Source organism: Culicoides brevitarsis, chromosome 1, assembly GCF_036172545.1.
Source record: "Culicoides brevitarsis isolate CSIRO-B50_1 chromosome 1, AGI_CSIRO_Cbre_v1, whole genome shotgun sequence".
Lineage (NCBI taxonomy): Eukaryota > Metazoa > Arthropoda > Insecta > Diptera > Ceratopogonidae > Culicoides > Culicoides brevitarsis.
This window is the reverse complement of record NC_087085.1, coordinates 29,297,603-29,318,146: the sequence shown is the minus strand read 5'-3', so window position 1 is coordinate 29,318,146 and position 20,544 is coordinate 29,297,603. Positions and strand designations below refer to the sequence as shown.

At 27.1% G+C, this 20,544-nt stretch overlaps 1 protein-coding gene across 1 annotated transcript in view; it reads right to left on the bottom strand.

The window, feature by feature from the left end:
- Positions 1 to 20,544, bottom strand: part of LOC134828076 (connectin) — a 90,623-nt gene that overhangs the window by 47,913 nt on the left and 22,166 nt on the right. The window contains exon 2 of the mRNA XM_063841028.1: positions 13,245 to 13,368. The gene's annotated coding sequence lies outside the window, so the exon portion shown is untranslated. The remainder of the gene's footprint in view (positions 1 to 13,244; positions 13,369 to 20,544) is intronic.

Here is a 20,544-nt window from a genome sequence, read left to right as displayed (position 1 = left end):
TTAAATTTCAATTTAATTTTAAATAAATTTTTCATTTGGGAAAATTCATTTATTTAAGATTTAATTATTATTTTTTATTTAATTAATAGTTTTGGTAGAAGATGAACAAAAAACTAAATTAATTAAATATTTAAAAAATATAAAAATATTTTTAAAAATTTTTAACAATTAATTTTTTTTAAACATTTAAATTTTTGTCCAACTTCTACAAAAATTTTTGATAAACAATTAAAAATGACAAATTAAGTTTTTTTAACATTCCTTCTTAATTAACTTCCCTCAAATATTTTTTTTTACTAAAAAAAACACATTTTGAAAGCCAAAAAAATGCCCAAAACCATGTCAATAATGTTTGACAAACAAAATTACAACCCAAAGGCATGTCCTTTCCACCTTCCTTTTCCTACACTTTGTCTACATTTTCCATTTTACAATGTCTCTTGCACTTCTTTATGACCCATTATGCCGAAAAAAGAACAAAAACCGAAAGAAAAAAACTACAAGAGTTGGAAAATGTTTAAAATTAAAGTTCATTTTTTAACTGCCTTGCCTATGGATGGAAAATAATATTATGTGGTTGAACACTTTTACAATTTTCCATAGAACATAGGAATATAGGACCATGATAGGTATAACTTTTGAACAAAGACTTTTCCTTTTTTTATTTTTTTTTTGCTCTTTTTCGAACATATGTTTCGTAACACCCGTAAATTTTTATTATAACAAGAATTTACAACTACCGCATTTAATTTTCTTCGTTCTTCCTTTGCCAGCAATGCCATTGTTTGGTCAGAGTCACGACAAAAATGACCCGAAACGGCAAAATGAATTGCTTGGTATGGCAAAAAAAGTAGAAAATTAGAAGTAACAGTTCAAAATTATCCCCTAATTTTTTTCCAAAGTAGAAAAATTTAAATTAAATATCTTCAAGTCTGGCAAATATTTAGCTCAATATCTCATGCAACATTTCATAAATATTCATGAAAGATATCTTTGATGTCTCTTCTCGCAAGAAATTCGAAGGGACATATTCAAATTTCAATTAAATTCCATTCCAATGAATATTTATCAGACGAATTTTCAATGCTTTCCAATGAATGTAATGTTGCCAAAAAAAATTTTTTTCGGAATAAATGTACTTCCTTGTGCCATAAATTGAATCATGAATCATGAAGTTTACTTCCCATCGCAATGTGTCACCGAAAATTTTTCTTCATTTTATTTATAGAAAGCACCGTGTCGCACTTAATATTCATAATGATGTCAAGAAATGTAACCAAATATCTTAATAGAGACATCTGTACGTCCTTTTATGACGTTTTTCGAGCTGCTGCTACAAAAGGAAGGATATGACAACGATACAAAAAAATACTTCTATAATAAAATAATGACAAGCTCGTACTGAATATGTTCACTGCGAAAAATTCATGTCTCGCAAGACAAAATATTGGGTACCAACCAACAAAAAAATTGTGCACTGGGCCAATTTTTAGAATGTGAATTGGGTCAGAGTTCTAAAATGTTCATCGGGGCAAAGTTAAAAATGTGCATTGGGGTAAAGTTAATAATATTGCATTGGGAAAAAAATTTAAGAATATGCACTGGGACAAAATCTTAAAATGTGCATTGGGTATTGCATCCCAAAGCACATTCTGAATTTTTGTCCCAGTGCAAATTCTCAAGTTTTACCCAATGCACATTTTAAAATGTTTCCCCAAAGCACATTCTTAACTTTGCCCCGATGCACATTCTAAAATTCCAACCCAGTGTCCATTCTAAAATTTTGACCCAATGCACAATCTTTTTGTTGGTTGATTTCTCGCCGATATTTTGTCTTGCGAAACATGAATTTTTTACAATGACGAAAGAACGAAGACGAAAAAAATATCAAACAAAATATAATCAAATGTGATTCATTTTTTTCGTACACTTTTCCTTCGTTCGTGCCTTTCCTTTCGGCAGTGCATCGCGTTCATCCATTTAATGAAATATGAGAAATTTAACAACACGCAAGAGTGCTGCTGTCTGTCTTAATTAAATGTGAAAAATGTTTTTATAACTCGCTTGCAGTAAAAAAATAAAGAATTTTTTTCGTTGGGACAAAAAAAAATGTGATGATGCGACGCGATCAATTTGATGTTTATATTATGTTTGAGGGAGTGTCTCGGCAATTTGTTTACCAAATATATCATCATGAGAGATGATTTTTAATTCATCTCTTTGTTGACTTTCGTTTTTTTTCTCTCTCTCGACATCCAGTCTGTTTATGCTTTGGAACCCGTGTTTGTTTGGGTTTGTAACTAAAATTTGATTTATTTTTTTAATTTAAATGTTTATTTTTCCAAGGATGAACGCCTGAGAGGATTGAGACAAACAGACAGGGTCAATGTCCAGAGTTTTTGTTTAAAATCAACGACTTTTTTTACGTTTAACGTTTTTTTATTGTTTCGATAGTGGAAGAGGACATTTGGCAAGCAGTGAAATTGTATAATTTTTGGGTAGTAATGATTTTTGGCAAGGAAGTTAAGAGTAGTAAAAATATTTTTTTTTGTTTAAAAGTAATTTTTTTTAGTAATTTTATGTTATTTGATATTACTTGCCGTATTATTTTTTTTGTACTTTTGATGTCTTTTTGGACAATATTTATCATATTTTATAAAAAAAAATATTTTTTCTTTAATTTTTTAAGCCTTTTTAAGATTTTTTGAAAATATATTCTTCAGAATTAATTCTAATAATATTTTATTCCTCTCTAAAGAATTTTTTACAATTTATTTTACAATTTTTCAATTTTTTTTTCTTTTCTATAAGTAAAAAAATTAATCATTTATAATTTTTAATTTAACTTAAATTCAGGATGAATTTTATCGATTTTGTTAAAAGATTTTTTTTTATTTTTTTTTTATTTTTTTTAAATAATTATTAAATTTTTTTTTAAATTTATTTTTAAATTAAATTATTTTTTTTTTAATTTAAATAAAAATTTAATAGAATTTTATCAGAAAAATTCCTTAAAATAATTAAAATCTATTTTTAGAGCAAAAAAAAAAATAGAAAAATGCAGATCACGATTTTTGATGATAAATAAATACTATTAAACCCCATATTTGTCATTTTATCTACGAGGCCCTTGTCTAGCAAATCAAATAAAATTAACTTGACCCAAATCAAAAGTTAAATCATATTTCCATTCATTCATTGATTCGTAGAACACATGCAGTGGTCACATATTTATTAATATAAAAAGGAAAAGGAAGATAATCAAAATCGTAAAATTTGATCAAAATGACCAAAAAGATGCTTGCCATAAATTTCACATGAATAACTGAGCAAATATTCCTCTCTCGAATAAATCTGACGATCATCGGTTCATTGTTCCGACAACGACGTCAACTGAATGTCGACTCGACTCGACATGACATCGACAGTGATGAATATTGAATATAAGCCTATTAACTTTTGTCCGAATTTTCCAAAAAGCCAATAACTTTTCGTCTCTGGATGACAAATTCATTCAATCATACACTGAGCAGACGACGACGAGATGTTTACAAACTAGTGGTATGGAAATATATGTAAGGCAGACAGGTCGTTTTATTACATTTTGACGCATTTTAGCACATACACACACGCAGAGACTGCCTGAATTGGTCGTGATTGTTTATAATTTTAGGACATCATGGTCAGAAGTTGATGAATTTCTAATCTTAGTTTGTTTAGTATTTGCTTTTTTAATGCATTTTGATTAAAAAAATGGTATTTTGCAGTATTTGACGTCCATGGAAAAAAATTAAAATGTGCATTGGGTCAAATAAAAAATGGGAAATTTTTGACCCAATGCACATTTTGATTTTTTTTCCTTCAATAGTTTTTTACCCGAGTTAATTTTTTTTATTGATTTTCGCCCATTTAAAATTTTTGTGAAAAAAAATTCTTGCCCAATTCACATTCTGAATAAAAATAAGATCTAAAAATTAGAAAATGTTCATTGGGATCATTTTCATATTTTTAGATTTTATGAAGAACTTCGAATGTATACTGAGATAAACTAAGAATATATACTGGGAATTTTTTTACAATTTAATTATTTTTAGAACAGTTTTTAAAATTTAAGTCCCAGATTACATTTTAAAATTTTGCCCCAGTGCACATTTTTTTTTTCAAAATCTTCTAAAAATGGGCATTTCGAGTAAAATTTTTAAAAATGTGCTATGAGATAGAAACAAAATTTAAACTTTGGTCGCTTTTGACCTAATGAACATTTTAAAATTTTGCCCCAGTGCACATTTAGATTTTAAAAATCTTCTAAGAACGTTTATTTTGAGTCGATTTGAAGTAAAATATTTTCAAAATGTGCTCAGAAATTGAAATGAAATGAGAACTTAAGCAGTTTTTGACTTAATGCACATTTTAAAATTTTGCCCCAGTGCACATTCCGAATTGAAATTTTTTTTAAATGGAAATTTAAGTTGTCAATTTTCTGATGATGACTTTCAATTTTTTTTTTTTTTTTTGGTTTTTGAACGACAATAATCCGTCGTCGTCAGCTACCGGTGTAAATATGACAATTTGTGATAATATTCACTTTGCATGTGTTTGTTGTCCGTTCGTTCGAATAATAATACCCCAGAAACAGCCGATAAAAAGATGACCAAACCGACAGAGAGAAAATGCTTTTGTAGCGTTTTGTTTCGGAGCAAACATTGTTTGTCTTTTATCTCTTGGCATGGCATTACTCCGATATTTATGCCACAAAATAAACAAAACAATCGCTCATTGTGCGGCTTTCGAACGAAATACGGACGAGAAAGAGATGCAAACTTGTGATATGCCGAAGAAAATGATGTAATAATAAAGAGAATGGAATCGATGTGAGTCTATTGTCAATCATTCACGGAGCGAAATCCAACAAACGAGGACACTCAATTGAGATTTGATGTCGACGACGACGACGAGGAACAAAACCATCTGGTATTCTTTTGATTTGAAAATGGGGTGGAAATAGAAAATATGCATGAAAATCTCGTTTCGCTGTGGAGCAAAAGTAACAAAAGGGACTCGGACTGGAGTTGGTTGCATTTATGGCTGAAATCATAACAAAAGTACATGTTTACACAAACAAATCATGACTGTTTGGCTTCGTTCGGGAGAAACAACTGGAAAAGTTATTCAGCATCAAAAATGAATTATTTGTTCGTGCAATTTTGGTTCTCATTTCGTGTTTGCTTGTTTATTGCCAACAAAAATTTCTGTGTGTGTTGGGTGATGATAATAAAATTTTTGTTTTGTTTATCAATAAATGAGACGAGGAAGCAAAAATAGAATTACAGAAAGAGATGATTCATAGAATTTCGAACCACATGAAGCTCGAGAGTGAGTTTAGAAGCAAATTCAAGCTATCGTGATTTTTAAGAAATTTTTAATTGATTTTATTTGATGACCCATGGTTCTACCATGAAAATTTTTTTTTATGTGCAACAATAATTAAAAATTATATCTTTTCAACGCCGAAAAGTATGCAATTAATATCATTTCAAATCAGCGCTAGGGACCCGTAAACTTTGTTCTACCCGTCACAAGTTTTTTTTTTAAATTCAAACCAGCAAATTGACGTAATTTTTTAAGTTTGAATTCGCGTCAAAAATTTTTTTGGCTATACCGACGATCCGATGCCCCATTTTAAAAGTCAAAAATCCAATGGGGCAAAATAAAAAAAAAGTTAAAAATTTCATCAAAATTGATCATTTTTTGGTGTATTTTCATAGTTTTTCAAGACATTTTCAAAAAAAAATTATAAAAAGACTTCATATTTTAACTTGAATTTTCTTCTCTAAAAATCTTTTTCATAAAATTACTGAATTTTTTTTTCAAATTTTTTGTCAGTTATTTTTTAAGAAATTTTAATTTTTCAATTTTTAACTTAAAATGATCTTAAATCAATTTTTAATTTGAAAGTTTCAAAGAAGATTAGTAAAAAACAACAAAAATATTGATCAACGATCAAAAATTGCTAAATTTCTGTCATTTTAAATGAAAATAAGTTTTTCAATTTTTTTTTTATTTTGCCCCCCCTCCCATTTTATTTTAAAAAATTTTGGACTTTATTTTTGATTTTCATTTGGAGCGGCCTTAACATAAATTTTCTTATTTAATTTTTTTTTACAAAATTACTGAATTTATTTTTCAAATTTTTTTTTACTGTTATTTTTTATGAATTTTTTTTTTCTTTAATTTTTAATATGTAATATTCCCAAATCTATTTTAAATTAGCAAATCTCAAAAAAGATAATTAAAAAAAAATTAAAATTATTTAACACTTAAAAATTTTGTCATTTTGTATGAAAATTTTTTTTTTTTTTCAAATCATTTATTTAAAATTTTTAATAATTAATTTTTATTTATCGTTATTTATATTTTGAATTTTTAAATTTATTCATCTTTTTTTATGTTAAAAGTATTTTAATTAAAATCTTGATTTAAATTGAAATTTTCATAAAGTCGATTTCGATGTCATATTTTGCGTTGTTCATGTAATAATTATGAAACTAAAATTCAAACAAAATTTGCACTTTGAAAACAAATTTGACAAAAATATTCTATTAATTAGGAAATAAATAACCAAATTGAAAAGCGATGTTAATATGTAAATTCATAAATTGAAATTTTAATCTTTTTATCTGTCAAATTATTTTAGAAAACTAAAATTAACAAAAAAAAATATTCCAGCTTGTATTTCATACTCGAACATATAAAACCAATTGAAATCTAAAATAACGCATAATACTTTACAAAAATAATGTACCGAAGCTGCCACACATCATCAAATACCAAACAAAGTAATGCAACAACAACAGAGCAGACGGAATAGTAAAAATAAAACCGTCCGTTCAACACAATAAAATCATAAATTTCAATTGAATTGGATTGTTATAATAATACAACAACAACGGAGAGACCATATGTGTGCCTCTGTCTCGCTCCCGTACTTGAATCCATATTGCACGGCATCGAGTTGGATTGCCTGTTAAAGACGAACAGATTTGTTTTTAATAATATTTTTTTTATTGTTCCGTTCAATGTGCGAACGATGCACTTACAAGAGTTGCCGAGAGTTGTTAAAAAGGTAATTGAAAGGGTAACTGTTGTTCAGAGAAAAAAAACATAAATAATAATAAAGTTCGAGAAACGACTTTGCAAAAAAAAAAGTCAATTTGTACTTGAGGACCCTTGTAACAACTTTTTTTTTCGTGCCAGATTGAAATCAGAACCCGTGAAATAAACTGCAAAACAAGAACCTATGAACCGTGGATTAGGTTAATTAATCTTGTCGAAACAACATAACGACATTTTTCGGCTATTGTGAGACTTTTTGTAAGATAATTGTAGAAAATTTCTTTTCAAATATTTGTCTCTTTGTTAGTTTTTGATCAAAGAGAGTTTTTGTTTGGCAAAGGGAGTGAATAGTGGACCCTCTTGACGATTTTAACGGGACATGAATGGTTTTTGTAGGGTACAAATGTGAATTTTTAATGAAATTTTAATTTAAAAATTTAAGTTATTTTTTCTTTGGATGATTGGAAAAATTAATTGAATAATTTATGAAGATGTCTGTTGAAAAGGGGATGAAATTTTTGATCAAAGATGAAAAATAAAGAAGAATTTAGCGACAAAAATATTTAAGAATTTAATATTTCAAAAAAAAAATAAATTAATTAATTCTCATGTATTTAATCACTTTTATTTTTGATTAAATTTTAATTATTTTTTAAAAATCTTTTTCACAGTGCTAATAAAATTTTTTATTTTAAATTAAATAAATAAATTAATATAAAATTTAACTCTTACTTCTTAACTCTTAAAAATTATTTTTTATGTTTAACCATTTTTGCTCGTTTTGCTTTTATTTATTTTATTTTTATTTATTTTTTATTTATTTTTTTTAAATTTTTATTTATTTATTTATTTTTTTTTTGTATTTTCAATAAAATTTTATTTTTGCGCCAATTTTTATTATTTCACTTCGAAAGCATTTTTATTATTTTTTTTATTTAATATTTGTAATTTTTCCAAATTTTAAATTCAAACGTCACAAAATTTTTCACTAATTTAATATTTTGAATTCCATTCTTTTTCGTCAATTTAATAAAAAATTATCGTAAAAACATATTGCACGATATACCGCTTAAATTGTATGACGTCTTGTCACCTCGAAGGTTAAAGAATAACTGACAATTATTTACTTTCATTTTTATCTTGAGTTCCCTCCCTTTATATTTTTTTCTCATTCATATAATCGTATAAAAATTGTCCTCATTGTTGTATTAAAGGATCAATTTTATTTGTATTTATGAAAGTCTGAGGAACATAAATTAGAATTAATTTTTTTCGTGAATTTTATTTTTTTTATTTTTAAAAATTGTTTAAATGATTAAAATTTCATACATTTCCTTAATTTTTATTTAATTTAATTTTTTTTTTAACCTGATTTTTTTAAATACCTATAATTTTAGAAAAATTTATGAAAATAATTTTTTTTTAATTCTAAAGCTCAACTAAACAAAATTCTAGTTTAAAAATTGAAAATAAGGAACTTTCTAAATTCATTCCTCCATAAAAAGTATGTCAAGTACCACAAGAAGAAAAAAAATATAAAATCACTTGAAAAATGTAGCATTTCCGCGTCACAAAACTCATAAGGTTTAGTCTTCAATAGAAATGCATCCTTTCATGTGGATTTATTTTAAGAGCACCATTAAATCATATTGCGAATCACTCATGAGTGACAATCTGCACAAATTACACATTTGTTTTTGCTCATAAAACGATGCATCATTATTTTTTTCTAATTTAATTTTTTTTTATGAAAGGCTAAAAATATATTTTTAAAAAATGTTCGTATGAAGAACAGATGACGGAATATTCCCTACTTGGAAAAAAATAACATTAAAATAATAAAAAGTGTGTAAATCTCAATTAATTTGTTGTTCAAAACGCATCATTATGAATTCGTAGTTAAAACTTTTTTGTTGTGTTTTGTTTTCGAAATGCACATTAGTTTAAATTAGTGCATCCTGTTTTTATTTTTGAAACCATATATAAACTAAATGTGTGTTTTTGTGCAAGCCTCGGAATAAAATTATTTTTTCTATTTCTAAAATTATTTTTAGAAATTTTTTTTTTTTTTATTTTTTTTTTTAATAATTTAATTTACTGTTAATTTATTTTTTTTAATTTAATTCGAAATTTTCAAAAATAAATAAAATCTTTCTCAAATTTTGGTTAAAAAATATGTTAAGAAAAAATTTATAATGCGCTATTTTTTTTAATAATGATATATTTATTTAAAAAATGAAATTCTACTCAAATTTTCTAAATAAATTTATAAAAATTATAAAAAATTATTTTTGAAAGGTTTTATTTTTCTTTTCAACGTCATATTTTTTTATAAATAATATTTTTAAAGAATTTTTATGTATGTAAAATTTGTGTTAAAATTTAATCATTTAATTTAATTTAAAATTTAAAATTAATTTTAAAAAAATATAAATAAATATTATCTTTATATTTTTTTCAAAATAATATTTTTTAAAGAATTTTTTTTATACAACAATATTTTTATTATTATAAAAAAATTTTTTTTTTGTATAAAAATTTAAATATTGTTAAATAATATAAATAATTAATATTAAAAAAATATATTTAAAAAATATTTTATTATTTAAATGTAAAAATTTGTATTAAAAATTAATTATTGAAAAAAAAAATTAATTTATTTTTTCAACAATAAAAAGTTCAAAAATTAAAAAATTTTTTAAACAATAATAATAATTTTTTTTAATTTAAAATTTTAATTTGGAAATTAAAAAATATTTTTGTTAATTTTTTTTTTTTTTTTAAATTTTTTCAATAATTTTTTTTTTTTTTTTTTTTTTGAGTTATTTATTTTTACTTTTATTTTATAAAAATAATTTATGGCAATATATTGTATGGTACCAAAATATTTTTCCAATGCTAAATTTTAAAAATAAATACTAGACCAAGTAAAGAGCTCTTAGATGAAGAAGCAAAACAAACAGTACGAAAATACATTTTTTTTGTGAGAATTTCTGACATGCCGTGTAATTGTGTCACACGCTCCATGTCTCCTCTCTGTATGCATTCGGACGGTTGTTTGTCTGTTTACTTGTTTGTTAATTTGTTTTTCAATCCATTCACAGAGAGATCCATTCACAGTGAGAGCATGGAAAGGCTTGTGTTATTTGTGAAAGGAAGTAAGTTGTTTTCATGGGAAGAATTTTGACGACAAAATTTATCATCATCACGCAATTATTTGATTTTAATTATAGAACGACAAGCAAAGAAGAAGAAGATGCAAGGAAACAGGTGGATAATGGTGTCGTTGCAATGAATGCACACACACACACACTCGAGACCGAATGAAAGATATCCGAGTGCGCTTGTTAGATAATCAACAACAATATTTGTGAAAGGATGTAACGAAGTGATGTTAAATTATATGTTTGAATGGGGACGAAAACTTAATTAAGGTGTGAGAGGTACAAAAATAAAATAATTTCTTATGGCGCATTGTGTCATCAGCGTTGTCATCATCATCGTTCGTTACCTTGAGAACGAATGTCTTTCTTGGTCGTCGTTACGCTACCGAAAGAAAGCAGTTCTTTGTGTGTCGTGTCTGTTTATTTTCTCGGTGAAATTCACATAAATAGAAATTTTTTAAAAATATTCAAGGTTGACGATAATAAAAATGTTTTCATGACAACCACGAGATAAGATTCTATTTTGAAGCGATTTTTTGCTTTTGTTGGATTTAGATACATAATGAGACCTTCACATTGACAGTTTGTTGAAAAAAAAAATGCGGAGGCGGAAAAAAATGGTCAACAAAATCTGCAAAATATTTTTTTATGCAGAGGCGTTTGAGTTTTCCGCAGAACTTAATGAAAAATTTTTTTCTTACAAACTTTAATTTAGTTGCAATTTTTCTGTAGAAATGCAAGCAAAAAATTATAGAAATTTTGCGTAGGTGTTTTTCACTTTTATTTATTTAATTTATTTTTTAATTCTGTTGAGATTGAGAATTGTTAAAAAATATTGTTTTTTTTCTTATTAAAATTAATTTACTTATTTATTAATTTAAATTTTTATTAAAATTTTTAATTTATTTTTTTTAATATTTTTTTATTATTTTTTTTATATTTTTTTTTATTTTATTTTTATTCATAGAAAAAAAAATGACATTAAAAATTCGTTTTTTTTTTTCAAAATAAAAAGTTTTAGATTTTTTTTTTTTGAAGTAATTTAAATGTTTTTTAACATTATAATTTTTTTTGGTCATAAAGAATTTTTTAGCAATTTTCAAATAAAAAAATCAAAATGTTGGATTTAAAAAAATTGTAGGAAAAAAAAATAAAATTAAAACAAAAAAAAAATATAAATATATTTACAATAATTTTTTTCATTTTCATGAACTTGAAAATTTTTTAAAGTTCAAAAGGACCTCAAAATTTTATTTAATTTAAAAATGAAAACTTGAACTCATTAAAAAAATACAAATTCTTTGCAACATTTTATCATTTTCGTTTCCAAGAATCATCTAATTGCAATCATTATTGCATAAACAGAGAAAATTTTTCTATAATTAGGTCATCCTACGTACCATTTCACAGGCACGTTTCCTACCTCTTGCAAAAACTAAAGTAAAAAAAGAAAAAAAATTACATAAACATCTCTCGGCGCAGCTTTTTCGCAGTAAAATTGTCTCTGGAGTGTCATTAATTTCCTTCATTTACTAAATGTTCTCCTGGAAACCCTTTTTTACTTACTTCATAAGCTCTCCCATCCTTTTTTCAACATTTTCACATATTCAGCACAAAAAAAAAAAACGCAACAAGCGATCCCTTTCCCAATCCTCGACTTTAAATACAATTTACCATTTCCGAGACCGTATTACTTGTGTATTTAAATACAATTTTCATATTTTTTATTTAAAACGTCATTTTTGTGTCTCTACCACGCGGCTTTTGCCTTTCGAATCCTCGCTGCACGTTCTGTCGTCTCGTATTATCCACACCGAAAAAAAAAATAAAAAAGTACGTGTGTGCATTAAAAAATGGTGTGAATGAAAAATACGTCTGGCAAACACCAGCCACGAGAGAGAAACCGAGAAAGAGCGGATTATGTAGATTCAGACGTCGGATCATCTCATGAATACGTAAAAGATAACTTTCTGTGTTATTTTTTTTTTATGAAAACACACACAAAAATGGAAAATAAAGAGCAGCAAGACATGCTATATTTAAAAGTATTTTATAAAGGATTGTTCGTTCGTTCGTTAACTGCAAAAAGTTTATGTCTCACAAGCTAAAATATCCGCGAGATATGAAAGTTTAGCAGAATTAGGTACCAACCATCAAAAATATTGTACATTGGGACAAAATTGGCTTGGAATTTCAGAATATCCATCGGGTTAAAGTTAAGAATATGCTTTGGGACAACATTTTAGAATATGCATTGGGGCAAAATTATGAAATGTACATTGGGACAAAGTTTCAGAATGTGCATTAGGATAAAATTTCACAATTTATGAGAATTTTTCATTTAAAAAAATTCCCCAATGCACATTTTAAAACTTTGTCCCAATGCACATTTCTAATTTCGCCCCGATGCAACTTCTAACTTTGTCCCAATCCACATTCTTAACTTTGCCCCAATACAGATTTCTAACTTGTCCCAATGCACAATCTAAAACTTTGTCCCAATGCACAATCTAAAACTTTGTCCCAATGCACATTCTAAAACTTTGTCCCAATGCACATTCTTAACTTTGTCCCAATTAACATTCTAAGATGTTGCCCCAATGTACAATTTTGTTGGTTTGTACCTAACCTCGCGAATATTTTGGTTTTCGAAACAACAATTTTTTAGTGAGTTGCCGTTTTGTTTTTCGCTTTTGTTTCATACCCACACGTGTCTGCGATGTCTTGTTTTTTTCCTTCGCAGAAGAAACGAAGGAAAAATTGTGAGACAATAAAGAAACATGCATGATTATTATCGCATGTCATGCATTGATGTTATTACAAATGATGTTATGATACGATGTGGCATGGAAGGTAAAATATTCACAAAGAACGAGACTCGCCGCCCGACTGATGATATGTTATTTACGATTAAAGAGAGAGAGAAAGAGAAAAAGTGATCAATATTGAATAAAATATTCGTTTTACCTTATTTTTACTCCCTCGTTAGACGTTTTCGGTAAAATGTTACTAAATATATTTATTTGACGATAAGACGAAAACGTGATGTTTTAATATTCATACGAATATCGATGTATTATTGATGATGAACCTGCAAATAGACAAGGAAAAATGAGAATTTTATTAGTTTTGTTTGCCTTTTCATGTTATAGATAAAGTAAAAATGAGCAAAGATATTTTTTTTGTGTATTTATAAGTTGAAAGTAATGAGAAGGCGTGCAGTTCAGATCTCATCAGTTTCAACAGAAAATCCGAAGCCTCGAGATATGCTTTAATATGAAGGATTTTTCAGCAAAAGTTTGATAAGATAATGATGCAAGTCAGATACAAACATCAAAACAAATCATCAGAATAACTTGATAGATAAAGTGAATAAGGTTTCACAGTGCGTTTGAAAAGAAGTTGAGATAAGTTTAAACTAAAAGTTTTTGTATAGTTTATAAGAAAGTATATTGTAATGATTATCAGATCAGATGTTATCTTTTTCACTACTAGAGGGCGATCGAGCAGCTGAGATCTCACATTGAGATTAAATTTAGGTAAGTTGAATTGAAATAATCTTCAAAAATCGTTTCTTAATTAAAAGTTTATGACCAAGTTTAAGTTTTTGTCACAAGAGGGCGCTTCAAAAAGTTAGATCATACTTTGAGGTTAACTTAAAAGATCCTAACCTAAAAAATTTTCAAACATCAATTGAAGGTTATGCATTTAAAGCTTTTAGGTTATTTTTAAGTTATTGATCTCACCACTAGAGGGCTCTTAAGTAACTTTGATCTCATTTTGAGGTTAGTTTAAAGGATCTTTACAAAATTACTCAATGTTTCAATCAACTCAATTATCTCGTCCAGTCTCTTTTTCATTCAAACAAAAGCTCATTAATTTGATTGCTTCTCTAACGTTCTACACGAAAATCTACAAACAAGTATTCCCCATTATCTCAAACTGAAAATCTTTTTTGCACCGCACCGTGCCTATTATTACCTGATCGTAAACATTTCTCGAGAAAACAACCTGATTGATTAACAATTTACATAACATTTCCATTTTATACAATTTTTCTCTCGTCCTACTCTACATGCCCTTGTTGTTTACCTCTTTCAAATATTTACCTCTATCATATCATCATTCATTCTTTACAGTTGGCAGAAGGGAGGTACAAAATAAAATTTCCTTACATTTCCACGATGATTCATGTGGGCAATTTCTCACAGCAAAGAAAGCATAATAGCAACGAACTTTGTATCAATAAAATGTTTGATGTTTTAGACGTTCGTTGTCTATCCTTTTTCCTGATTCCATTGTGAAATGATGATGATAGCGGCAGGTGAAAAAACATGAAAACATTCATTCCGATTTTTACATTGAAGGAATGTTTGAGCAAAAAAAATGCAAAGTTTTTCGGTAAACAATAATAAAAGTTCCTTCGTGTGTGTTTGTGAGGATCAAACAAGGTAAATGTTTGTCTTGTGTTGTAATATGGAAAAGAAGACATAATAAGAGGTAAAAGCTGCTGCCGAAAGGAACAACTTCAATATGATTTATTTTTACATTTACGGATATTTTGGTAAGTTTTTTTTCAATTTTTTTTATAAATATTTTTTTTTCAAGGTCTTGAGAATCAAGCAGTATCACAAAATCAGGCCTATGAGGAGAAATTTGAAGTGAAACAGTGAACAGGAAGTTATGAAAGTCTCAACCAAGGAAGTTCCAGAATCGGACCTGTATCGTAAATCCTGGACAGAACCAATGCTGACTGCGAAGAATCGTCAATTGTCTAACTGTTGAATTTTCGTTCATGATATCCTTAATGATAAAATCAATTCTAGTCATATTTGCAATGCTTTTGAATTACGCCCCATGACCTACAACTTAAGAAAACAATGTTCTTTTGTGGAGAAGAGAGCTAAGACTGATTTTGAGGCAAATGCCACCTTAAACCGTTGCAAAAGCATCTTTAATTCAACCTGTGATATTGATGACATCAACATGCCGAAAATAAGCTTTAAACATAAACTCAAATTGCAATTTGCCCTGCATTTAATTAATTGGACTTATTCACTGAATTTTTTCCCATTGGGACTTTTTGTGACTTTTTTTAAGGCTCTGTGGTTTTAAAAATAAGGCCCTCAAATTTTTACATGAAGATTTGTTGAAATTTTTAATTTAAAAAAAAAGCTAAAAATTTCAAAAAATCTTCATGTAAGCTTGAAGGCCTTATTATTCAAGACCTCAGATCCTTAAAAATGTCATTTTGTCACACGGGATAATTTTTTAAGGATCTTTTTCTTCGTCAAAAGAACTACCTTCGATTCAAAAAAAAACTGCGTGGCATATTTTTTCCTTTCCAATAATATTTATTTTTTTCCCACAAGCAATCGAATTTCAATTTTCCCATGTTTTACGTGTCACTTAATGTCATCCATTACACAATCATGTCATTAAATCTATTGTACAAGTCGGGCCGAATCCATCATAAATGTTAAATGAATTGCATTACATCGTCGTCGTCCTCCTCCCGACAATGGCATATTTACACACATTAATAACAACAACAGCACCAGAACCAACAGCAACAATGATGATCGACACCGACTACGAAGAAAGTAAAACCAGCCGCCTTCACGATGAAATTGATTGATGACTCTCGAAAGATTGATTGCACCATTATGTCATAATATTAACACAAGAATTGCATATTATTAATAACGAGCCAATTTATCGCATTGTCCATCCACAACAAGCAACATTGTGAAGAAAATTTCCTCGAAGGAACTGTTTTATTATTCAGAACATTTGCTTTTCCCATCGAATTGACATGAATTCGGAATTAATGGCGTTTGTTGTGTGACTTGTTGTGATGATAATTGCAAACGACACGATGTTTGTTGTGTTTTTGGCATATTGCGACAACTAAGTAGCATCGCCTCACGCCCCACAAGAATTGCGTTAATTACTGTTAAAATGCTCGTCATTGTGACGGACTGCTTGACATATATGCGAATGTAGAGCAGGCGGACGCCTCCTTCATTAACTTGTGTGTCGCAACATTTTTGGCTGGTATATCACGAATAAATGATTAATTAAAATTCGATAGACATGCCAAATACACAGCTAGTTAGCTAATTGACTGACAGCATTTCAATCAACGATTATCGCTTCATGGATAAATTGGTATCGCGGCAGCACAACTAATGCCATTATTCTCGTACTTTTTTCTCGGAAAACAGATTAATTTTCATCGTAATTTACGCAAATTAATTGACGTAGAAAGACCTCGTTTCATAATAAAATGAGGTTGATGACCGCCGCGGGTTGATGTCAAGCCAGACCAGAAATTAGGGTAAAAATCTGACACGAATGAATTTCCTCGTATTTACTTTTCATCAAACTCGTCTCGGAAAATGAGCAAAACTCATCTTCATTAATTCCTGTTTATTTATTTATTTAGTTGTGTTTGCCATGCTTCTCGAGTTTTCTTGCTAATTGAAACACTCGAGGAAATCTCGCGCAGTAACATGCATTGCAAATTAATTAATTAAATTAAATTTAAGCTTGTTTTTTGCTATTTCAGGTAAATTCTATTTGTCAAATTTCGCAGGAAGTAAGAATTACTTTATTGTTTACAAAATAAAATAAATATTTTTAAGTGGTAAAACAGAATTGTTCATAAGTTTAATTTAATTTAATAATGCAATAATAATGCATTTTAATAAAATTAACTGGAAAATAATTCAAGTATTCTGATACTTTATAATTTTTTTACAGGGCGTGAATGTTGATTTTAGTTCACAATTAGGGGAAAACGGGGTAAATTCGCACACGGGGCACCTTCGAACACCCTTACTATCTCCATGTTCCGGATCGAAAATCAAAAATCTAAAAATGTCAAAATGACGGCATTTTAAAGCCAATTAAACACTCTAAAACAAATTTTGAAAAATTTTCTCGAAATTGGAGAAAACTTGAAAAATGCGTTTTTAAGGGTCCTTTGTAAATTTTCGACTTTTCACTAAAATGGCCCGGAAAAATATAAAAGCTTTAAAGAAAAAATAATTTTGAATTGGAATCATAAGTATGGACTCTTGTCTACTTATTCCCGGTAGAAATTTTAAATTAACTCCATAAATAAAAATTCTACAAACCAAAATGTGATTAAAACCGAAACGGGGCACCTTCGCACAATTTTGCGAATTTTGGAAATTTTCCATACAAAATGCATGAAAAATTACAATTTTTCCAATTGGCTGTAGCTTGAAGTCCGTTGGAAGGACAAAAAAAGTTCATATGGGTAAAAGTTAGGTATTTGACTGAACTTTCCAAAAATATAAAAAATTTTGATTTTTTCGTGCTCTATGTGACATTTAGAACCATTTTAAGTGAATGTTCGAAACTACCCCGTAAAAATCGAATTTGCCCCGTGTGACTTTTTTTGGAAAATCGTCTATATCGAACATAAAAACAACAGTTAGAGCAAAGTTGACTAACAGTAAATTAAAGTTAGGGTTCCAAGCTACAAAATGGCATCCAAATTTTTTTGAATATCTTCACTATTCAATGATTTCTATCCAATCGAAATTTGCTGTGCGAATTTACCCCGTTTTCCCCTAAGAAATGTTTTTTTTTTGCTTTGATGCACTTGAGTAAAAAGCAAATATGAAAATTATTTTAACTTTTTGTGAAAAAATTTTAATTTTTTTAAACAAATTTTTTTAAAAGAAATTAAGAAACATTTATTTAGGTTTAAAATGATTTATTAATTTTTTTTAAATCAATGAACTTAAATTTTTAATTAATTTTCTAAGCAAAAATTTTTTTTACGGAAATTTGTTAGAAAAAAATTTAATATTTTAATTTATTTTTTAATTGAAAATTAAATTATTTAGGTACTTGAAAATAAAATAATTAAAAGATATTTAAAAAAAAATAATTGACAAAATAAATAAATAAATTTTGAATTAATTTTCGTTGTAGTTTTTTGTAAAAATTAAATTATTTTTTGAAAAAATTAAGAAAGTATTTTTATTTGGCTACAAATTGTTTTTTTTTTTAATTTTATTTTATATTTTTTTTTTCAAATCATAAAATAAATTAGAAAAAAAATTCGTTTAACCAAATAAAAATACTTTTTTATTTTTTTTTTAAATTAACTTTATTTTTGCGAAAAATTGCAACGAAAATTAATTCAAAATTTATTTAATTAATTATTTTGTCAACTATTTTTTTTTTCCTTTTAAGTATTTTATTTATAATTTTTTTTTATTTAAATATTTAAAAAAATTACAATTAAAAAAAAAATAAATTAAAATATTAAAAAATGAATATTGTTTGTAATATTATTTTTTTAGCTAATGAATTTTATTATTTTCTGAAAATTTACCTTTTAAAAAAAAACATCATAAAATAAAATAAAATCTAGGAACTTAAACTTGAGACTTGAACTTTTAATTTTCCATTAAACCCCAATTCACATAAAAATGTTTTTAATAAAATTATTAATTAAAAACAACCATCATTCAAAAACTTGCTGAAAGAGTAAAAAAAAATAATGAAAACTGCCACACTTGCATTTCTTCATAACCCGAAAACAGCAAATTTCATCCGAATATTCATTAAAACACAGAAGATTATAAAATTGCGTTTAATTAATGTCACATGTGCTTTTCTCCTTTCAATCATGTGCTTCATGTGCTTGATATGGTAAACACTGAGATTTATAAGAGAGCAAAAAAAAGTGACGATGCGAAGTGGAGCATAAAAAGTGATCAAAATTAATTGACTTTTATTTAATCGACCTGAACTGAATTTCGCAGAACTAATTGTTGCTTCCCAAAAAAAAAGAAGTGACGATGACAATAATTGACAAACCTCCCTAATTTATTTTCAATTAAATAATCTTTTATCTATAATAATAATCATTTTAATACAATTTATGTACGAATTTTAAGTGCTTATCAACTCGTTTCATAAATAAATGCAACCAATAATTACGTCACACACACTGCCATTTAATTTCCGCAATTATCAGATGAAATGCATTTAATTTTTTAGTTGTTGTTGTTTTTATTATTGTCCGGAGCTATTATCAACATTTTATTATTAAAATTATTTTTGTTTGCATTATTATGAATGAATGGCAACCGAAAAAAAACAACAAAATTTCTGATTAGCTCGAAACCTCAAACAAGTGACAAACAAATCCAGCGGAAAATAAATAAAATGCCGCCACAAGTCCACAAAGCGATGTTCTGACAAATATTTGTTGATATTATTTGATGAGCGAGCGACGAAAAAAAATAATTGTATTAAAAAGCGTCATAAAACATTTATTTTTTTTTTTGTGGGCGACGAGGACGAGGACGATGACGACGAGCTAACAAGACAGAAATGACGACGGACAATCGACCATAAATTTTAACAATGTCAAGTTTGTGGCTTTTTATCCGACGAACCGACTATTTAAGAGACTGAATTACGCGCATATGATAATAAAATGACGTGTGTGTGTTGATTTACGCCACCCAAAAAAAAGGGACATGACCGTTGATGGCGATGACGATGCGACGAAGAAGCAACAATTTTTTTTTAATGGAGTTTTGTTAGAAAATTTTTTTTTAAAGTTTTTCAGTTCGTCTGTTTAAATAAATTTTTACATAATTCCTAAGATTTTTTTTCGTGAATTTTTTTTTTTTTTTTCGTGAATTTTGGAAAAAAAAATTTTTTTTTGGAAAATCGAAAAAAAAATAAAAAAAAATGGGAAAAATTTTTTATTAAAGCTTAAAACTCACAGAAATATTAAAAAAATTAAAAGAAAAAATATAAAAATTTTAAGTTAAATAAAAAAAAACGAAATTATACCCACTAAAAAATTTTTGAGGCTTAATTACATTTTTGAGTAAAAATTAAAATGTGTAAAAAAAATTTTTTACTCATATATGCAAAAATTTCATTTTCATCCTTAAATTTACTGCAAAAATTTTTAAAATCAATCTAAAAAAAATTGAAAACTATTTTCTATGAATTTGAGCATAAACTTAAATGAAATGCATTTTTTAAGTATCTTCATGAGTTTTAAGCTTCACAAGATTTATTTTTTTTAGCAAGAAAGGTTTAAAATAAGAAGTGTTTTGGGGACAAAAGTGTTTTTGAGAAAGAGTGGCTTAAAAATAAAAGGTTTTTGAGAAAAAGCTCGCTTTTCAAGTGAAAGTTTTTATCGAAGAATAAATGGCATGAGATTTTTTGATGGTTTTGTGTTAGTTAAGCCCAAAAT